Source organism: Pleurodeles waltl, unplaced genomic scaffold (genome assembly GCF_031143425.1).
Source record: "Pleurodeles waltl isolate 20211129_DDA unplaced genomic scaffold, aPleWal1.hap1.20221129 scaffold_54, whole genome shotgun sequence".
NCBI lineage: Eukaryota > Metazoa > Chordata > Amphibia > Caudata > Salamandridae > Pleurodeles > Pleurodeles waltl.
Genome location: NW_027150248.1, coordinates 2,516,604 through 2,537,126, shown reverse-complemented (window position 1 = coordinate 2,537,126; position 20,523 = coordinate 2,516,604).

Sequence of the window (20,523 nt, the reverse complement as noted above, 5' to 3'; positions counted from 1 at the left end):
AGAGAGCATAAAATGCCACACTTTAAGCACATTCAGCGTATACATCCCAGCCCATGTAAAAATAACAAAAACTGATTAATTTATCATATAAAAATGGGAGAACATCGTTTTTAGTGAATAGATTCCACTTGTTATGAAACCACTGATTACTTTCTTCTTAAATTATGTCTGAAAGCAAATTTACCTGCTCTAGCAGCATGATTGTTTTACAAGTTTTTATGAAATAGTCTTTTGATGACAAATTGACCAGGAGTGCACTGAAAGTTGTCGTAGTTGGACTCTTGCTCTAGGCAAAACTGCTGGTTTAGGAATGACAGTACTTTTGTTTGTAGACGACTAGGCAAATCCTGCAAAAAGTTGCAACTGTCAGCCCAACCCTCTTGGCTCACGAGCAGTACCTCACCCAAAACACAATCAGTAGAAAATGATTTGTGGTAGCCTTTACGCATGGACTCAAGAGTGCAACATCGCAGGACTTTCGTGGTTAAACTGAGATTACCCTTTCCTCGCAAGAGCAACAAGTCTCATTCACACACAGACAATGAAAGAGATGCAGTATAGTTTTCAGTACGTTTTATCAAAAAGACTGCAATCTACTGTATAATGCATGGGCTGCAATGATTAGGATAATTAACAGTGCAAGATACAAAATTGTGAAAACAAGAGTCATGAGTACAAAGACCCCCACCATCTTGCAATAACATAAGGCGCGAAATACTTGTGAAATGTACCCTAACACCCTAGCATGATAAACCTGATCTCTAACAGAAAGAGGGCTAGGTGTGATAAACCTAATCTGCCAGTACTATGTCTGTGGAAAGAGCCCCACAATCTTCGTTACCTTGGAATGAGGTCTCTTGATCAAATTCCGTGGGGACTCGAAGGCTGGGTCTGTGTAAAAGCGACATGTGGCATAAATAGCATTGATGACATCTGGTAGGAACCCCTCTGATTACCCTATCTGCAAGAGATGTCTATAAACAGATCTTGTGTTCCCAAACAACAGATAAGACAGTATGCTTGGGACGGCAATTATAAAACAATCCCCTCAAAAAGTACAGTATGTCGCAAGATGGGAAAGTACAGGCTGTGGAGCCTACTATGTCAGTTTGACATTGGTGCTTTTTCAGAATGGCATTGATAATTACTTTTTTCAATAATTGCAAACTTGCAGCTTGTACTTCAACAAAGCTTTATTTTCCTTGTGTTCATGCATTCTCAGGTTGTCCTCACTACAGCTGGGGTTTGCAGTGTGTCCCATCAATATGAATAGACCCTTTCTGTATTGATTTATGCTCGTCTGGTTTTATCAGTTGCAATCCCTAAAAACAGATTTAGATTGAGGCACATTCCTAGACCACTACTGAGCACACAAGTTGGTCATTTCTGTAATGTATGCCATTGCTATGTTCTATGTGAGATAAAGTGTCACTCAAAGTGTCACACACAAGGCAATGAAACGTCACACATAAGGACACAGAGAACTAGGAAATGTCACACATAAGGCAAGCTGGAAATGTGGCTGCTAAACCTGCCCCGCCCTGCTAATAATGCAGTCAGTGAACTAAAGGTCAGTCATGTGTACCCTATCTGCAGGCTAGTTTGTTGTTATACATGAAGCCAAATTTTAGTCTAGTAAACAAGAGATTTTTTTGTACATCATAGATCCTAAAATCATGTATTTGATATGTGATAATGAACAAACAGTATGCTTTGTGAAATAAAGTGTCTGCTTAGGATCACAAAATTTGGTCAAGCAGGGAAGCTGGGATTGATCCCAGATTTTCAATTTTCTGACTGTGTATTTCAGCCACCAGATGTGGATGTCTTTCAGACATTATCCTGGTCTTTAACAACAAGTACAATGTGGATATTGTGACTGCAGCAATAAATCTGATCAGATGCAATACGGTAGTCTAAAGGGCATGATATCGGGATGGGCTTTAGTGGAAAATATGTAGACTTCTAGAAGTGATACTTAATCTTTCCTTGACCTTAGCCATAGTCCAATAAAGAAACTATACCAGTGAATTCTCACGAGGGGGCTGGGACCACAATGCCCAGGTAACATGCGGCAGGAGCCACTGTCATTCTCTTCGCTCCACTGGGCGCTTAAAGCCACCATCATTCTAAAAGCTGACTATACTATCCCGCTGTGCGGGCCGTGCCCAGGCAAAGCCCTGGCCAGGTGCAGGCCCATCCCGTGCCTGTCAGCGCCAGAAAGAGGCAGGGCAGGGCCACCCGCCTTGGTTCCTTCTTCTACCATCATTGATTATTGTAGGAGGCTGGACTGGCTTGTAATGAGTACCAAGGGGTACTTACACCTTGCACCAGGCCCAGGTATCCCTTATTCGTGTAGAGGGGTGTCTAGCAGCTTAGGCTGATAGAAAAGGTAGCTTAGCAGACCAGCTTAGGCTGAACTAGGAGACGAGTGAAGCTCCTACAGTACCACTAGTGTCACTTGCACAATATCATAAGAAAACACAATACACAGATATACTAAAAATAAAGGTACTTTATTTTTATGACAATATGCCAAAAGTATCTCAGTGAGTACCCTCAGAATGAGGATAGCAAATATACACAAGATATATGTACACAATACCAAAATATGCAGTAATAGCAATAAAAAACAGTGCAAACAATGTATAGTCACAATAGAATGCAATGGGGGCACATAGGGATAGGGGCAACACAAACCATATACTCTAGAAGTGGAATGCGAACCACGAATGGACCCAAACCTATGTGACCTTGTAGAGGGTCGCTGGGACTGTAAGAAAACAGTGAGGGTTAGAAAATGAGCCCACCCCAAGACCCTGAAAAGTGGGTGCAAAGTGCACCTAAGTTCCCCAAAGAGCACAGAAGTCGTGATAGAGGAATTCTGCAGGAAAGACCAACACCAGCAATGCAACAACAATGGATTTCCAGACGAGAGTACCTGTGAAACAAGGGGACCAAGTCTAAAAGTCACGATCAAGTCGGGAGTGGGCAGATGCCCAGGAAATGCCAGCTGTGGGTGCAAAGAAGCTGCCACCGGATGGTATAAGCTCTGGATTCTGCAAGAACGACAAGGGCTAGAAACTTCCCCTTTGGAGGATGGATGTCCCACATCGTGAAGAGTCGTGCAAAAGTGTTTTCATGCAGAAAGACCGCAAACAAGCCTTGCTACCTGCAAGGGTCGCGGTTAGGGTTTTTGGATGCTGCTGTGGCCCAGGAGGAACCAGGATGTCGCCAATTGCGTGAGGGGACAGGGGGGGGCGCCCAGCAAGACAAGGAGCCCTCTCAGAAGCAAGCAGCACCCGCAGAAGTGCCGGAACAGGCACTACAAAGTGGAGTGAACCGGAGCTCACCCGAAGTTGCACAAGAGGGTCCCACGACGCCGGAGGACAACTCAGGAGGTTATGCAATGCAGGTTAGAGTGCCGGGGACCCAGGCGTGGCTGTGCACAAAGGAAATCCTGGAAGATTGCACAGGAGCCGGAGTAGCTGCAAAACACGCGGTTCCCAGCAATGCAGTCTAGCGTGGGGAGGCAAGGACTTACCTCCACCAAACTTGGACTGAAGAGTCACTGGACTGTGGGAGTCGCTTGGACAGAGTTGCTGAGTTCAAGGGACCTCGCTCGTCGTGCTAAGAGGAGATCCAGAGGACCGGTGATGCAGTTCTTTGGTGCCTGTGGTTGCAGGGGGAAGATTCCATCGACCCACGGGAGATTTCTTCGGAGCTTCTAGTGCTGAGAGGAGGCAGACTACCCCCACAGCATGCACCACCAGGAAAACAGTCGAGAAGGCGGCAGGATCAGCGTTACAAGGTTGCAGTAGTCGTCTTTGCTACTTTGTTGCAGTTTTTCAGGCTTCCAGCGCGGTCAGCAGTCGATTCCTTGGCAGAAGGTGAAGAGAGAGATGCAGAGAAACTCTGATGAGCTCTTGCATTCGTTATCTAAGGAATTCCCCAAAGCAGAGACCCTAAATAGCCAGAAAAGGAGGTTTGGCTACCTAGGAGAGAGGATAGGCTAGCAACACCTGAAGGAGCCTATCAGAAGGAGTCTCTGACGTCACCTGCTGGCACTGGCCACTCAGAGCAGTCCAGTGTGCCAGCAGCACCTCTATTTCCAAGATGGCAGAGGTCTGGAGCACACTGGAGGAGCTCTGGGCACCTCCCAGGGGAGGTGCAGGTCAGGGGAGTGGTCACTCCCCTTTCCTTTGTCCAGTTTCGCGCCAGAGAAGGGCTGAGGGATCCCTGAGCCGGTGCAGACTGGCTTATGCAGAGATGGGCACCATCTGTGCCCATCAAAGCATTTCCAGAGGCTGGGGGAGGCTACTCCTCCCCAGCCCTGACACCTTTTTCCAAAGGGAGAGGGTGTAACACCCTCTCTCTGAGGAAGTCCTCTGTTCTGCCTTCCTGGGCCAAGCCTGGCTGGACCCCAGGAGGGCAGAAACCTGTCTGAGGTGTTGGCAGCAGCAGCTGCAGTGAAACCCCTGGAAAGGTAGTTTGGCAGTACCCGGGTCTGAGCTAGAGACTCGGGGATCATGGAATTGTCTCCCCAATGCCAGAATGGCATTGGGGTGAAAATTCCATGATCCTAGACATGTTACATGGCCATATTCGGAGTTACCATTGTGACGCTATACATATGTCGTGACATATGTATAGTGCACGCGTGTAATGGTGTCCCCGCACTCACAAAGTCCGGGGAATTTGCCCTGAACAATGTGGGAGCACCTTGGCTAGTGCCAGGGTGCCCACACACTAAGTAACTTAGCACCCAACCTTTACTAGGTAAAGGTTAGACATATAGGTGACTTATAAGTTACTTAAGTGCAGTGGTAAATGGCTGTGAAATAACGTGGACGTTATTTCACTCAGGCTGCACTGGCAGGCCTGTGTAAGAATTGTCAGATCTCCCTATGGGTGGCACAAGAAATGCTGCAGCCCATAGGGATCTCCTGGAACCCCAATACCCTGGGTACCTCAGTACCATATACTAGGGAATTATAAGGGTGTTCCAGTATGCCAATGTAAATTGGTGAAATTGGTCACTAGCCTGTTAGTGACAATTTGGAAAGAAATGAGAGAGCATAACCACTGAGGTTCTGAATAGCAGAGCCTCAGTGAGACAGTTAGTCATAACACAGGTAACACATACAGGGCACACTTATGAGCACTGGGGCCCTGGCTGGCAGGGTCCCAGTGACACATACAACTAAAACAACATATATACAGTGAAATATGGGGGTAACATGCCAGGCAAGATGGTACTTTCCTACAATTATCGACTAGCTACCCTTATGAGATAACCATAGCTGCTACTTTTGGCCAAAACGTAATTGACTATTGACTCCTGAAGGTTAACACTACGTAAGTTACCCAATATTTTTATGAGTTTTACAACCTTGCCCTTTGTAAATCCCCAGGAGCATTGGATCTGTAAAACACTACTTATGTTGTTGTAGTCCTGAATGGCTACAATCTAGTTGGCTTTCTTGATCGGTCGATTTTATAAAGGCCACACCCTCCAAAATAACCCTCAAACTACACAACCCAAATGAGAATGGCCTTGTTCAGTACCTTGGCGAGGAACGGTACCAGAAAGTTTGGTCGGTAGTTCTGGAGCACACTGGGGTCTGCTGAGGGCTAGTTGAAATGGATTCTGATCTCTGCGTGTTTCCATGCTTCTGGGAAAGTGGCCATGGTTGGCAAGGCATCAACTGATCTTGTTTGTTCCGTGGTTGAAGATCATGTGGGGCAGGGGTCGGTGGGTGCTCCTGAATGGATGGAGCTCACGAGTGTAGTCATGTACAATATGCTTAGTAGTTGTCATGCGTTGAGCGGTGGTCGGCGGTGGGGTAGCTGTGATGTTGGGGGGGTTGCACGGTTGGGGATTGACATTTCTTTAGATGGTCTCTATCTTGTTGTGGAAGTGGTCTGAGAGAGCTTTGCAGAGTTCTTGTGATGGGGGATGGAGTTCTGAGTGGCTGCCAGGCAGGCAAACTCTCGGACGATGGTGAAGAGCTCCTTGGTTTGGTTGGTGCTGGTTTCAATTCGGCGAGCTAGGGCTTCTTTTCCTGCTGCTTTGATGTGGCGTTGGTAGCTGTTGAGGGCCAATTTGAAGGTGGCTCGACCAGCGTGTTGGTGCGCCACTTCCTAACCACTTGTTTACACCTGCTTTTTGAATTGCTCACCTCCCAGGTGTACTAGCTGGGATGTTTAATGAACAATTTCAACTAAACTTTGATCCAAAATGCAGGAACCACTGATTTGTTTCAAATAGCAGTTTTGCACTAAAAAATTATGCTAATGGCCCACTCTGGGTCCGTTTGGATAAAAAAAAACATGAAATGTGTGTTGATTGTTCATATTAACCCCTTAACTACTGGATCTCCCTGCACCATGCTGGGTCCATTTTTGTCTATTTGGGGTAGTTTGCGCTTAGGGCTCCATAACTTTTTTCTACATAAAGTACCCACTGCAAATTTGTGTCCTCTTTTTTTCTAACATCATGGGGATTGTTATGTCTCCTTTGTGGTGTATTTAGTATGTCCTTAGTGTTGTGCAAACGCTTAACACATCACCTCAGGGATAAGCCTGACTGCTCGTGCCACGCTACCAAGGGGGTGAGCAGGGGTGATCTTGGGCGTCTAACTCCCTTGTCCTGATATCTTGTGGCATGGTCCACTACCACCAAGATAAACCTATTGCCTGAAGCAGTAGGAGGGTCAAGGGGGCCAACTATGTCAACCCCTACCTTTTCAAAGGGATCCCTAACTACAGGCAGTGGAATAAGGGGAGCCTTTGGGGTGCCACCAGTCTTGCCACTGGCTTGGCAGGTGACACAGGACTTACAAAAGTCTTTTGTGTCCTCTGACATCCTAGGCCAGTGAAACAGGGGGACAAGCCTTTCCCATGTTTTGATCTGACCTAAATGTCCAGCCAAAGGAATGTCGTGTGCCAGAGTTAGGAGGAACTCTCTGTACTGCAGGGGAATGGCCAATCTCCTGGCTGCTCCAGGTTTTGGATCCCTTGCCTCTGTGTACAAGAGGTTGTCCTCCCAGTAAACTCTATGTGAGTCACTGACATCCCCATTTTGCTGTTTGACAGCTTGCTGTCTGAGACCCTCTAATGTGGGACAGGTTTGCTGTGCCACACTCAGCTCCTCCCTGGCAGGCCCCCCTCCACCCAAAAGCTCAGCAGTGTCTGCTGCCAGCTCCTCTGGTGAAGGTTCTGCACAGGGGGGGAATTCTTCTTCCTCAGAAGTTGAATCATCTGTAGAGGGAGGGATAGTGGGTAGGGATTTACCCTTACTAACCCTGGCTTTAGGGAGCACTTGGTCCATTGTTCCAGGATCCAAGTCACCCTGTCCTTTTTGCTTTTTGGCCTGAGTCCTTGTCAAAGCACAAATATGCCCTGGAATGCCCAGCATTGCTGCATGAGCCTCCAACTCCACTTCTGCCCAAGCTGATGTCTCTAAATCATTCCCTAGTAGACAGTCTACAGGTAAATCTGAGGCAACCACAACTTTCTTTGGACCAGTAACCTCCCCCCCCCCAGTTGAGATTTACAACAGCCATGGGGTGGCTAAGAGTGTTGTTATGAGCGTCTGTCACTTGGTACTGGTGACCAAGTAGGTGTTGTTCAGGGTGTACCAGTTTCTATGTTACCATGGTAACACTGGCACATGTGTCCCTGTAGGCCTGAACCTCAACACCATTGATTAGGGGAAGTTGCTTGTACTTATCCATATTAAGGGGACAAGCAACCAAGGTGGCCAAATCAGTGGCACCTTCAGAGACTAGCACAGTCTCTGTGGTCTCCCTAACCAGACCAACCCCAGCTAAGTTTCCATAAGTGAGCCCAGCTACTCCATTGGATTGGCTATTAGTAGGTTTGCTGCCACCACCACTGCTATTACTATGGGCACTAGAGGTTGCAGTAGGGGTTGTGGTAGTGGGAGGCTTGGTGCTTTTCTTTGGACAACTGGCATCAGTTGTCCAATGGCCTTTTACTTTACATAAATAGCACCATGGTTTCTTTACTTGATTAGAAGAGGATTTGGACCCACCACCCCCACCAGAGTGTTTTTGTGGGCCTGATGAAGACTCATTTTTAGATTTGTCCCCACCCTTGTCTGAAGACTTACCATCCTTCTTCTTGCTATCCTTGTCACCCCCTGTATGAACTTTTCTGTTCACTCTTGTTCTGACCCATTTGTCTGCCTTCTTTCCCAATTCTTGGGGAGAGGTCAGATCTGAGTCCACTAGATATTGGTGTAACAAAGCAGACACACAGTTATTCAGAATATGCTCTCTCAAGATTAGATTGTACAGGATTTCATAGTCGGAAACTTTACTGCCATGTAACCACACTTCCAAGGCCTTCACTGAATAGTCAACAAAGTCTACCCAGTCTTGTGAGGACTCTTTTCTGGTTTCTCTGAACGTAATCCTGTATTGTTCAGTGGTTAAGCCAAATCCATCCAAGAGTGCATTCTTCAAAACTGTAAAATTATTGGCATCACTTTCCTTCACAGTAAGGAGCCTATCCCTACCCTTTCCACTGAAAGATAGCCATAGGATAGCAGCCTACTGCCTTTGAGGGACCCCCTGTACCATACAGGCCCTCTCAAGTGCAGCAAACCACTTGTTAATGTCATCCCCCTCCTTGTAAAGGGGAACTATCTTATGCAGATTCCTAAAATCATGTTCTCTCACAGGATTGGTATCTGGAATACTGCTGCTGCCACCATGGGGTTCAAACCCCAACCTCTGTCTCTCTTTTTTCTAAGTCTAGGGATTCCCTGTCTAGAGCCAGCTGTTGCTGTTTAAGCTTCAGTCTGGACTCTTCCACTCTCAACTTATTGAGTTCCCTTTCCAACATCTTGTCATCAGGGTGGGTGGGTTGGGAATGTCTTCACACAGAAGAATGATGTGAATGAACAGAGGGAGACCTGTCCCTAACAGTTGGCACCCTAACAACCTGGCCTCCAGGAACAAAAACATCCCTACTGTGATGGGAACTTCCATTACTACCAGCTATGCTAGGTGGTCTGCTAAGGGGCAGGTTAGGAAGGGCACCCTCTAACACTCTTACTGGGGGCTCCCCTGAGTCAGAGTGTGAGCTATCTCCTAACTTCTCAATTGAACTGCCAGCTAAGGCCTTATCATTTTCAATAAGCATGTTAGACAGTAATTCTCTAGAGGGGTTCTTTTCTACCACTAAACCTCTATCAATGCAGAGACTCTTTAGGCCCTTAAAGTTAATGTGGTCATAAGCTGTGCTGACCAAATTAAGAGGAGTTCCTATATCAGACATGATAGAAAAAGGTTTAGGGACAGATAAAAGAGAGAAAAAGTTTTAGGACTTTTTTAAAGAACAGGAAAAAAAACTTTTTCAACTTTTTAAAAGTTTAAGAGTACTTTTCAGCACTTAGCAGATAGTGTAAGAGAAGAAAAGCAAAACATTTTGGTTAGGTGTACATACACTGAACTTGTTTTGTATATTTTTCTCTTATGAAAGGTACAATATGACAAAGTGGTAAGTAGTTACAAGTACTTATCCCACCGCTGCACAACCATTGTAAGAGGATGGCCTGGCTTGTAGTGGGTACCAAGGGGTACTTACACTCTGTACCAGGTCCAGTTATCCCTTATTAGTGTAGAAGAGGTGTTTCTAGCAGCTTATGTTGATAGAAGGTAGCTATAGCAGAGCAGCTTAGGCTGAACTAGGAGACATGCAAAGCTCCTACTATACCACTGGTGTCATATGCACAATATCATGAGAAAACACAATACACAGATATACTAAAAATAAAGGTACTTTATTTTTATGACAATATGCCAAAAGTATCTCAGTGAGCACCCTCAGTATGAGGATGCCAAATATACACAAGATATATGTACACAATACCAAAAATATGCAGTAATAGCAAAAGGAAGTAATGCAAGCAATGTAAAGTTACAGTAGATTGCAATAGGAGCACATAGGTATAGGGGCAACACAAACCATATACTCCAAAAGTGGAATGCGAACCACGAATGGACCCCAAACCTATGTGAGCTTGTAGAGGGTCGCTGGGACTGTAAGAAAACAGTGAGGGTTAGAAAAATAGCCCACCCCAAGACCCTGAAAAGTAGGTGTAAAGTGCACCTATAACCCCCAGAGAGAACAGAAGTCGTGATAGGGGGTTTCTGCAAGGAAGACCAACACCAGCAAAGCAACAACAGTGGATTTTCGGACCTGAGTACATGTGAAACAAGGGGACCAAGTCCAAGAGTCGGACAATGTCGAGAGTGGGCAGGAGCCCACGAAATGCAAGCTGAGGGTGCAAAGAAGCTGCCACCGGATGGTAGAAGCTGTGGATTCTGCAAGAACGAAGAGGACTAGGAACTTTCCCTTTGGAGGATGGATGTCCCACGTCGTGAAGAAGCTTGCAGAGGTGTTCCCACGCAGAAAGACCGCAAACAAGCCTTGCTAGCTGCAAGGGTCGCGGTTAGGGTTTTTGGATGCTGCTGTGGCCCAGGAGGGACCAGGATGTCGCCACTGGGATGAGGAGACAGAGGGGGGCCCAGCAAGTCAGGGAGCCCTCACAGAAGCAAGCGGCACCCGCAGAAGTACCGGAACAGGCACTTGGAAGAGGAGTGAACGGGAGTCCACCCGAAGACACAAAAGGGAGTCCCACGACGCCGGAGGACAACTCAGAAGGTTGTGCACTGCAGGTTAGAGTATCGGGGACCCAGGCTTGGCTGTGCACGAAGGAAATCCTGGAAGAGTGCACAGCAGCCGGAGCAGCTGCAAATCACGCGGTCCCCAGCAATGCAGTCTAGTGTGGGGAGGCAAGGACTTACTTCCACCAAACTTGGACTGAAGAGTCACTGGACTGTGGGAGTCACTTGGACAGAGTTGCTGAGTTCCAGGGACCACGCTCGTCGTGCTGAGAGGGGACCCAGAGGACCAGTGATACAGTCTTTTGTTGCCTGCGGTTGCAGGGGGAAGATTCCGTCGTCCCACGGGAGATTTCTTCAGAGCTCCTGGTGCAGAAAGGAGGCAGGCTACCCCCAGAGCATGCACCACCAGGAAATATTCGAGAAGGCGGCAGGATAAGCGATGCAAGGTTGCAGTAGTCGTCTTTGCTACTTTGTTGCGGTTTTGCAGGCGTCCTAAGCAGTTAGCAGTCGATCCTTTGGCAGAAGGTGAAGAGAGAGATGCAGAGGAACTCTGGTGAGCTCTTGCATTCGGCATCTAAAGAATTCCCCAAAGCAGAGACCCTAAATAGCCAGAAAAGGAGGTTTGGCTACCTAGGAAGGAGGATAGGCTAGCAACACAGTTAAGAGCCTATCAGAAATAGTCTCTGACGTCACCTGCTGGCACTGGCCACTCAGAGCAGTCCAGTGTGCCAGCAACACCTCTGTTTCCAAGATGGCAGAGGTCTGGAGCACACTGGAGGAGCTCTGGGCACCTCCCCTGGGAGGTGCAGGTCAGGGGAGTGGTCACTCCCCTTTCCTTTGTCCAGTTTCGCGCCAGAGCAGGGCTGGGGGATGCCTGAACTGGTGTAGACTAGCTTATGCAGAGATGGGCACCATCTGTGCCCATCAAAGCATTTCCAGAGGCTGGGGGAGGCTACTCCTCCCCAGCCCTGACACCTTTTTCCAAAGGGAGAGGGTGTAACACCCTCTCTCTGAGGAAGTCCTTTGTTCTGCCTTCCTGGGCCAGGCCTGGCTGGACCCCAGGAGGGCAGAAACCTGTCTGAGGGGTTGGCAGCAGCTGCAGTGAAACCCCGGGAAAGGTAGTTTGGCAATACCTGGGTCTGTGCTAGAGACTCAGGGGATCATGGAATTGTCTGACAATTCCATGATCTTAGACATGTTACATGATCATGTTCGGAGTTACCATTGTGACGCTATACATAGGTAGTGACCTATGTATAGTGCATGCGTGTAATGGTGTCCCCGCACTCACAAAGTCCGGGGAATTTGCCCTGAACGATGTGGGGGCACCTTGGCTAGTGCCAGGGTGCCCACACACTAAGTAACTTTGCACCCAACCTTCACCAGGTGAAGGTTAGACATATAGGTGACTTATAAGTTACTTAAGTGCAGTGGTAAATGGCTTTGAAATAACGTGGACGTTATTTCACTCAGACTGCAGTAGCAGGCCTATGTAAGAATTGTCAGAGCTCCCTATGGGTGGCAAAAGAAATGCTGCAGCCCATAGGGATCTCCTGGAACCCCAATACCCTGGGTACCTCAGTACCATATACTAGGGAATTATAAGGGTGTTCCACTATGCCAATGTGAACTGGTGAAATTGGTCACTAGCCTGTTAGTGACAATTTGGAAAGCAGAGAGAGCATAACCACTGAGGTTCTGGTTAGCAGAGCCTCAGTGAGACAGTTAGTCATCACACAGGGAACACATACAGGGCACACTTATGAGCACTGGGGCCCTGGCTGGCAGGGTCCCAGTGACACATACACTAAAACAACATATATACAGTGAAATATGGGGGTAACATGCCAGGCAAGATGGTACTTTCCTACAAGCCGCCATAGTCAAAACCACATCAAGCAGAACACCACACCACAATGGATATTTTGAATCCCCCACACCTTGTAGTGTGGTCATTTTTATGTATCCTTTGCGCGTTTGCTTCAGGCGTTAGGCCTTCTTGCACTTTGCCCTGGATGTATTTTATTCCTTTGCTTGCAGCATCAGGCCTCTGTGCACTTTGCTCTAAATGCATTTTATTCAGCTTCGTACTGTTATTATTTGAATAGCCAGTTCTACTGTCTTGTTTTATTTTTTATATCACACTGTTTAGCCTACTTCAGTACTGGAGTTCTAAACAACACATTCTTGCTCACTCTGTGATTCAGTCAAGGATACCCTCTGGTACATTGCCGATAGACGTGGTAGGAGTTTAGTCTTTGGGTTACAGCTTGCGTAGGGACGTTTTGTTACCACATCGACATGTTAGTTATAAAAACACTTCCTTGTCCTAATACACGCAAGAGGGAGATTCCGACCAGGGAACCACAACTAGACGCTGACTGCCCTGTTGCAGATGCTGATCCAGATCACAGGCCTTTGCTCAGGTATGAGGGTTGATGTCTACCCAGGGAATCTGAAAGGCAAGCTTAGGGCTTAACATGCTGTGCTCGAAATAGAACTTACTTAGAGAGTAAGGCCATGGGGGCTGCGGGTGCAGAGTCTTTACCAGGCGTCGGATCTTGGAAGCAGGCAGTCGCGGTCAGTGGGAGCCTTGGGATTCCCTCTGCAGGCGTCGCTGTGGGGTCTCAGGGGGGGCAACTCTGGTTACTCACGGTCTCGCAGTCGCCGGGGAGTCCTCCCTGAAGTGATTGTTCTCCACAAGTCGAGCCGGGGGCGTCGGGTGCAGAGTGTCAAGTCTCACGCTTCCGGCGGGAAACACGAGTTGTTTCAAAGTTGCTTCTTTGTTGCAAAGTTGCAGTCTTTGGTGAACAGAGCCGCTGTTCTCGGGAGTTCTTGGTCCTTCTAGATGCAGGGCAGTCCTCTGAGGATTCAGAGGTCGCTGGTCCCGTGGAAAGCGTCACTGGAGCAGTGTCTTTAGAAGTGGGGAGACAGGCCTGTAGAGCTGGGGCCAAAGTAGTTGGTGTCTCCGTTTTCTCTGCAGGGTTTTTCAGCTTAGCAGTCCTCTTCTTCTTAGGTTGCAGGAATCTCAGTTCCTAGGTTCTAGGGAGCCCCTAAATACTGAATTTAGGGGTGTGCTTAGGTCTGGGGGGTTAGTAGCCAATGGCTACTAGCCCTGAGGGTGGCTACACCCTCTTTGTGCCTCCTTCCGAGGGGAGGGGGGCACATTCCTATCCCTATTGGGGGAATCCTCCATCTGCAAGATGGAGGATTTCTAAAAGTCAGTCACCTCAGCTCAGGACACCTTAGGGGCTGTCCTGACTGGCCAGTGACTCCTCCTTGTTTTTCTCATTATCTCCTCCGGCCTTGCCGCCAAAAGTGGGGCCATGGCCGGAGGGGGCGGGCAACTCCACTAGCTGGAATGCCCTGGGGTGCTGTAACAAAGGGGGTGAGCCTTTGAGGCTCACCGCCGGGTGTTACAGTTCCTGCAGGGGGAGGTGATAAGCATCTCCACCCAGTAAAGGCTTTGTTACTAGCCACAGAGTGACAAAGGCCCTCTCCCCATGTGGCCAGCAACATGTCTGGTGTGTGGCAGGCTGCTAAAACTAGTCAGCCTACACGGATAGTCAGTTAAGTTTTCAGGGGGCACCTCTAAGGTGCCCTCTGGGGTGTATGTTACAATAAAATGTACACTGGCATCAGGGTGCATTTATTGTGCTGAGAAGTTTAATACCAAACTTCACAGTTTTCAGTATAGCCATTATGGTTCTGTGGAGTTCGTGCATGACAGACTCCCAGATCATATACTCTTATGGCTACCCTGCACTTACAATGTCTAAGGTTTTGCTTAGACACTGTGGGGGCATAGTGCTCATGCACTTATGCCCTCACCTATGGTATAGTGCACCCTGCCTTAGGGCTGTAAGGCCTGCTAGAGGGGTGTCTTACCTATACTTCATAGGCAGTGTGAGGTTGGCATGGCACCCTGAGGGGAGTGCCATGTCGACTTAGTCTTTTTATCCCCACTAGTACACACAAGCTGGCAAGCAGTGTGTCTGTGCTGAGTGAGGGGTCCCCAGGGTGGCATAAGACATGCTGCAGCCCTTAGAGACCTTCCCTGGCATCAGGGCCCTTGGTACCAGGGGTACCACTTACAAGGGACTTACCTGGATGCCCGGGTGTGCCAATTGTGGAAACAAAAGTACAGGCTAGGGAAAGAACACTGGTGCTGGGGCCTGGTTAGCAGGCCTCAGCACACTTTCAAATCAAAACTTAGCATCAGCAAAGGCAAAAAGTCAGGGGTAACCATGCCAAGGAGGCATTTCCTGACACAGAAATTTCTCCAATATGAAATAGAGTACCTGGTTCCTGCTGGCACGTTGCCTATTGATCAATATCAAGTGGTCATGTACACCTATGGATCTGCGCAGCCTGCAGTGGGGACTAAACAACAATATTCTGCTGCATGTGCGATAGTGAGCGGCTATATGGAGGGGGAGAAGTTCTGCCCCCAACATACTTATACACAGACATTGGGGGACTGTACGGCACAGTTGGCTGAGCTGAAAGCTCTATTGTTAGCCTTAGAACATACGGATCCGGAACAGTTTACACTGCTTGTTTGTGATTCCTATTACTGTGTTCAGTCTTTTAATTAATATTTGCATTACTGGAGGTTAAATGGGTTCAGAGATTATTACAAATATATTTTGGTGGCTGTAGATTCGTGCTCCATATTTGTGTGGGTGTGGCCACAGCGCTCGGCTGACGCTCGAACTGTTATTAAAGATTTGCGCATCTTTGTCGGTACATATGAGGTTGCGGCTTTCCATTCGAACCAGGGCCCTGCTTTGTCCTCTAAGGCATTCAGGGACGCCAAGGCTTCGTTGGGGGTTCAGCTCCAGTTCTCGTCTCCATTTCATCCTGAGGGAAATTCTGTCATGGAGTGTTTAAATCGTGATTTAAAGCAATCCTTAACGGCTAGAGTTATAGGTACGGGTCGTAGTTGGCTAACCCACCTGTATGGAGTACAGAGAGCACTGAATAACTTGCCTAGAAGGTCCCTGTGGGGTCGTACTTCATATGAGTGCCTGTTGGGAACACGTATGTTTGTTCCAGATCTAGATGGTCCTGGTGTGGAGGCGGCGGAAACACTGTTTGACATAAATGATTGTGTCACTGTTTTGCAGGATTTACAACAATTCTGTGAAAAAAACTCTTCTGCCAGTGCTGCCTCCACAGGAATTAAGGATGAACCAGTAACGCCTACTGGTTGGATTCCCAGAGTTGGGGATCTGGTGCGAGAAAAGGTAGCAGTGAAAAAAGAATTTGGCCCTTCGTATCAAGCACCAGTCCCTGTGCTGGGAATCCACGGAACAAGAACTGTGATTTTGCCGCCGTTGCAAGGTGCCAAGGGAAATCGCTTTGTCTCCATCGACAATGTCAAGTTACAACATGTGGACGATTCTGCACAGCAGACCAAGCGGAGCGCCCAGTAGTTCCTGAATCCCTCTTACTACTGGGGATGATGTTCCGCTGCAGGTGATTTGCACCGACGCTGTATCCTCTCCGGGCGTGGGGAGGGTGGACGCTGATCTTGCGATTGTTCCAATAACGGCAAATAATTTGGACTCTTTTGATCAAGTTGCAGTGACTACTGATGTTACTGAGGGTGTTATCTACAGCGTGCCACGGCGAGAGACACCTGCTGCTCCTTTGTTTACGGTGGCACCTTTTGCAAGAACTGCCTCCGGATGTTTTAATACCAATAATGATGACATGTCAAACTCTTTGTCCTCTTCTACACCAGACCCGGGTCCACGTAAGCTGATGTATTGGCTTAAAGATACGTATTGTATCCATGGAACTATCTGTGGCTTTTCATGACTCTGTTGGCTTTTTTTCTGTGGATAGGGTTTGTTGTTACCTTTTTTCTAGTAATACATGGTCATTTTCTTCCTGAAAGATCCGAGGTTCAGCAGGTGGAGAAAGTGTTGAAACCACATTTTTCATCCCATATGGTTCGAAGAGACTTGTCCTTTGTGAACATTTCCGCTGTACCTATTCCGGATGGGATTGTGTGGGATAGAGTAATGTTTGATATATATGGTCCCACTGAGATAATTCAGATACCGTATGTTCTAAAGTTATCAATGAATGATATAGTTATACCAGGCATTGTATCTGATGATTGGGATGTGAAGACAGTTGATTCTATGTTGACGGAATTGCAATATTATACTGTCTATGAAAATGAAGATGCTTACCAGTTTAGGGATAATTATGGTGACATGTTTTGTTACAATTATTATGGATACCACTTTATTCATAAAGCCAGTAGCCCTAAAACGATATTTGATTATATGCAATGGGAACTATAACAGGTTGGTCGAACAGATACACCAGACTGCCCGGTTTGGTTGATATATAAAGTGTTTTTATTGTTCTTTATATAAGTTCAATGGGTTGCAGGTGATTGTCTTATAGGTGAGTATTGATGATTCTCTTCACTCTCCTCCCCAATGATCTCGTCTTTCTTCCTCTTCCAGGGCCTCGCGGGAAGCGTGTGGAAATAGAAGAAGAAATAGGAGTGGTAAGTATCTGTTTCCCTTCTTTTATTCCTTTCCTCTCTTTTACTACTTCTCTCCACTCTTCTGCCTTTAACACCTGGACCTCTCTATTTGTGGGCTTTTTTTCTCTCTCTTCCCTTAAACCTTTTGGTGATACCCGTGGTCCCTTTGTCTTCCTTTTTTACTTATCTCTCTGTCCTGGACTGGTGGGCTTCTTTCCTTTCGTTCTCTATTTCTGTTCTCTCGTATACGTCTTCTTTCCTCTCTTTTTCTTGGTCTGTGCTATACGTTTAATTCCTGTTCTTTTCCTCCTTCCTTGTAGGTTGCTTCAGTGTCTCCCCTATTCCCCGCTCCCTCTTAGGCTCCCTGTGCGTTTCGTTTCGGCGCTCTCTTTTGTTTATGTCTATTATTTCCTTTTCTTTTATCTTATTCCTTACGCCCTTTCCGCCCCCCCTTTTGTGCACTACCCGTGAATTTCCTTCCCTCAACCCTTTTTGTGTAGAGCCTGTGCTTTTCCTTCCCTCTCCTCCTCCCTCCTCCCACTCCGTTTTCCCTCCCGTCCCGAGTTGCCGTACCTGGCTTGGCCACGCTTCTCCTGAAGCGTGGCAGGCTCATTCGTCTGCTTCCCGGGGCCAGTGATCCTCCTCCTGTTGTCGTGTCCACACAGCTTCAGGCTCCCGCTGCTCTCCAGGTGGTTGGAATCAGGTCCTGGCGATTTCCAACCCGTCTTCGGTCCTCGTCCTTGTAGGAAAGTACCATCTTGCCTGGCATGTTACCCCCATTTTTCACTGTATATATGTTGTTTTAGTTGTATGTGTCACTGGGACCCTGTTCTCCAGGGCCCCAGTGCTCATAAGTGTGCCTGAATGTGTTACCTGTGTAGTGACTAACTGTCTCACTGAGGCTCTGCTAATCAGAACCTCAGTGGTTATGCTCTCTCATTTCTTTCAAATTGTCACTAACAGGCTAGTGACCAATTTTACCAATTTACATTGGCTTACTGGAACACCCTTATAATTCCCTAGTATATGGTACTGAGGTACCCAGGGTATTGGGGTTCCAGGAGATCCCTATGGGCTGCAGCATTTCTTTTGCCACCCATAGGGAGCTCTGACAATTCTTACACAGGCCTGCCACTGCAGCCTGAGTGAAATAACGTCCACGTTATTTCACAGCCATTTTACACTGCACTTAAGTAACTTATGAGTCACCTATATGTCTAACCTTTACCTGGTAAAGGTTAGGTGCAAAGTTACTTAGTGTGAGGGCACCCTGGCACTAGCCAAGGTGCCCCCACATTGTTCAGGGCCAATTCCCCGGACTTTGTGAGTGCGGGGACACCATTACACGCGTGCACTACATATAGGTCAATACCTATATGTAGCTTCACAATGGTAACTCCGAATATGGCCATGTAACATGTCTAAGATCATGGAATTGCCCCCTCTATGCCATCCTGGCATTGTTGGCACAATTCCATGATCCCAGTGGTCTGTAGCACAGACCCTGGTACTGCCAAACTGCCTTTCCTGGGGTTTCACTGCATCTGCTGCTGCTGCCAACCCCTCAGACAGGTTTCTGCCCCCCTGGGGTCAAGCCAGGCTTGTCCCAGGATGGCAGAACAAAGGACTTCCTCTGAGAGAGGGTGTTACACCCTCTCCCTTTGGAAAATGTTGTGAAGGCAGGGGAGGAGTAGCCTCCCCCAGCCTCTGGAAATGCTTTCTTGGGCACAGATGTGCCCAATTCTGCATAAGCCAGTCTACACCGGCTCAGGGACCCCTTAGCCCCTGCTCTGGCGCGAAACTGGACAAAGGAAAGGGGAGTGACCACTCCCTTGACCTGCACCTCCCCTGGGAGGTGTCCAGAGCTCCTCCAGTGTGCTCCAGACCTCTGCCATCTTGGAAACAGAGGTGCTGCTGGCACACTGGACTGCTCTGAGTGGCCAGTGCCACCAGGTGACGTCAGAGACCCCTTCTGATAGGCTCCTTCAGGTGTTAGTAGCATATCCTCTCTCCTAGGTAGCCAAACCCTCTTTTCTGGCTATTTAGGGTCTCTGTCTCTGGGGAAACTTTAGATAATGAATGCAAGAGCTCATCAGAGTTCCTCTGCATCTCTCTCTTCACCTTCTGCCAAGGAATCGACTGCTGACCGCGCTGGAAGCCTGCAACACTGCAACAAAGTAGCAAAGACGACTACTGCAACTCTGTAACGCTGATCCTGCCGCCTTCTCGACTGTTTTCCTGGTGGTGCATGCTGTGGGGGTAGTCTGCCTCCTCTCTGCACTAGAAGCTCCGAAGAAATCTCCCGTGGGTCGACGGAATCTTCCCCCTGCAACCGCAGGCACCAAAAAGCTGCATTACCGGTCCCTTGGGTCTCCTCTCAGCACGACGAGCGAGGTCCCTCGAATCCAGCAACTCTGTCCAAGTGACCCCCACAGTCCAGTGACTCTTCAGTCCAAGTTTGGTGGAGGTAAGTCCTTGCCTCACCTCGCTAGACTGCATTGCTGGGAACCGCGACTTTTGCAGCTACTCCGGCCCCTGTGCACTTCCGGCGGAAATCCTTTGTGCACAGCCAAACCTGGGTCCACGGCACTCTAACCTGCATTGCACGACTTTCTAAGTTGGACTCCGGCGACGTGGGACTCCTTTGTGTAACTTCGGGTGAGCACCGTTTCACGCATCCTCGTAGTGCCTGTTTCTGGCACTTCTCCGGGTGCTACCTGCTGCTGAGAGGGCTCCTTGTCTTGCTCGACGCCCCCTCTCTCTCCTGGTCCAATTTGCGACCTCCTGGTCCCTCCTGGGCCACAGCAGCGTCCAAAAACGCTAACCGCACGATTTGCAGCTAGCAAGGCTTGTTGGCGTTCTTTCGGCGGGAAAACACTTCTGCACGACTCTCCACGGCGAGTGGGATCCGTCCACCAAAGGGGAAGTCTCTAGCCCTTTTCGTTCCTGCAGAAACCTCAGCTTCTTCTGTCCAGTAGAAGCTTCTTTGCATCCACAGCTGGCATTTCCTGGGCATATGCCCATCTCCAACTTGCTTGTGACTTTTGGACTTGGTCCCCTTGTTCCACAGGTACCCTAGATTGGAAATCCACAGTTGTTGCATTGTTGGTTTGTGTCTTTCCTGCATTATTTCTCTATCACGACTTCTTTGTCTTTTGGGGAACTTCAGTGCACTTTGCACTCACTTTTCAGGGTCTTGGGGAGGGCTATTTTTCTAACTCTCACTATTTTCTAATAGTCCCAGCGACCCTCTACAAGGTCACATAGGTTTGGGGTCCATTCGTGGTTCGCATTCCACTTTTGGAGTATATGGTTTGTGTTGCCCCTATCCCTATGTGTCCCCATTGCATC